Here is a 2,633-nt window from a genome sequence, read left to right as displayed (position 1 = left end):
AGAAGCAGGACTCCACGTAGTCGCGCTGTCCCAGATCCTGTGTCTCCTGGTTAACAGCCGATCTCTGGATACCGGGTCTTTGGGTGTACAGTATACATTTCCAAAAAACAGCCACTCAAGATGGCATGGTCTCCGCAGCTGAGCCAGCGCTCAGGGAGAGATTTCAGCCACAGTCTCCAACTTTCAATCTGCTTTCTCCAGGATTCCTCCACCGTTCCCGGCTGCAAACTGTCTCTCAGCTGAATATCCTCTGCTTATTCGGGCTGTATGTTACCTGCTTCAACTGCTTACCCTAACAGCTCCAGGACAAGGCATGGGACAGGTCCATCTATACCTCTGCCATTTTCCCCCCCTCTAACATAGCAGAATTTTCACCGATACATCTCCTAGGGCCAAAGGAAATTAATAAAACAATAAATAAATGGGACTACATCAAAATAAAAAGCTTTTGCACAGCAAAAGAAACCACCATCACAATGGGAGAACATAAATGTGATTCATCCGAATGTTCAACTGAGAAACAAATAAGCCAGTTTTCAATTATTGTCACAGGAGTCAAATAGGGAGAATGATAAGGGGTTAATATCCAAAATATATAAAAACTCATTCAACTCAACAAAAGGAAGACACACAATCCAATTACAAAATGATCAGAATACCTGAATAAACATTTCTCCAAGAAGGTCATGCAAATGGCCAAGAGACATATGAAAAAAGATTTTAAGTTCCTAATCATCAGAAAAATGCAAATTAAAACCACAATGGGATATCACCTCATACCTGTCAGAATAGCTATCATGAAAAAAATCAACAAATGTGCTGGTGAGGATGGGGTCAGGGAGAACACTAGTTCATTGCTGGTGGGAATGAAGATTGGTACAACCACTGTGAAAAACAGTATGGAATTTCCTCAAAAAATTAAAAATGACAGTTCTGTTTGACCTGCTTCTGGGAATATATCCTAAAAAAAACCCCAAACCGAAACACCAATCAGAAATAATATATGCACCCCTATCTTCATAGCAGTGTTGTTTACAATAGCTAAGATCTGGGAATAGCCCAAGTTCCCATTAGTAGATAAATGGATAAAAATGCTGTGTGACATTTACACAATGGAATACTATGCAGCTGTAAAAAGAGAGACCTCTTACCCCTTGGGACACCATGGATGGTCCTGGAAAATATTATGCTAAGTGAAATAAGGCAACCTGAGGACAAATATCCCATGATTTCACTTATTTGTGGAATCTAATGATCAAAATGAATTGACCAGTAAAATAAGACTTGAAGTATGGAGACATGGAACAGACTGACATATCTTGATGTGGGGTTGGGGAACAAGAAGAGATAAACAGAAGAACTTATATACTTACTAGAGGGCCAGTGCATGGAATTCGTGTTTGGAAGGGTGTCCCTCAGCCCGGCCTGCACCCTCTCCAATCTGGGACCCCTCGGGGGATGTCCAGCAGTTGGACAGCCCTCTCACAATCCGGGACTGCTGGCTCCTAACCACTCACCTGCCTGCTTGCCTGATTGCCCCTAACTACCTCTGCCTCCCAGCCTGGTCACCCCCTAACTGCTCCCCTGCCAGCCTGGTCACCCTAACTGCCCTCCCCTGCTGGCCCAATCGCCCCCAACTGCCCTTCCCTGCTGCTCTGATCACCCACAACTGCCCTCCTCTGCTGGCCATCTTGTGGAGGCCATTTGTGATGATGTGGGGGTGGCCATCTTGTGATGATGTGAGGGCATTGCACGAGAGTGCAAGGGCCACCTAGGCTTTTATTAGTATACATATGCATAGCCCATGGACACAAGCAGTAGTGTGGTGAGGAGCTGAGAGGGGATAGGGACTGGGAAGGTGGAGTAAAGGGGGGTAAATGGGAGACATTTCTAATACTATAAACAATAAAAATATATATTAAATTTTTTATTTAAAGAACCAAATCCATCTAAGATATCAACACATGCACAGGCCTTAAGTGCTCCACATTCAGGAAAGGGGATTTGGGTTTGTTTTGAGAAAGGCTTATGAGCAGGGAGCACCTCTCTGTCATCCCCAGTCACTTTTTCCCCACTGGCATACACATTTCCTCATTCCCAGGGCCTCAGATTGTTTCAAACACACAGAGGCCATCTTCTTGGAGATAAACTGTGTGTGCTCACATGTGATTCTATATGCTGGGAGCAGGAAATGGAGGAGTGTCTGGCAAAGCAGACAAATGAGAGAACAAGAGCAGGCCCATCCCCTCTCATTTCATCTCCTTTCTTTTTTATTGTTTTCTTGTTTGGGAGAGTAGAGCACTCTCTTCCTCAATGTTCCCCTCCACACACATTTAATGAGCACTGTTTTCACTCTTTTTATTTACTGACCAGTAACCCCAAGGGTAGGCCTTGTCTGTTCCCAGAGATAAAGTTTTATCATGCCGAACAAGCACCATTCTCTTTGTTTTTCACAGTGTTTCAGAGAGATAAGAGGAAACCACCCAGTAATGATGCATGATTGGGGAGGTTTTGAAACATAAACTCATTCTCTATTCTGAGCTGTGGATTAGGAATGGGAAGAACAGGAGACTGTTTTATATATATATATGTGTGTGTGTGTGTGTGTGTGTGTGTGTGTGTGTGTATATATA

This window comes from Myotis davidii, unplaced genomic scaffold (genome assembly GCF_000327345.1).
Source record: "Myotis davidii unplaced genomic scaffold, ASM32734v1 scaffold1365, whole genome shotgun sequence".
Classification (NCBI taxonomy): domain Eukaryota; kingdom Metazoa; phylum Chordata; class Mammalia; order Chiroptera; family Vespertilionidae; genus Myotis; species Myotis davidii.
The sequence above is the reverse complement of the archived record's forward strand: the minus strand, read 5'-3'. Positions refer to the sequence as shown.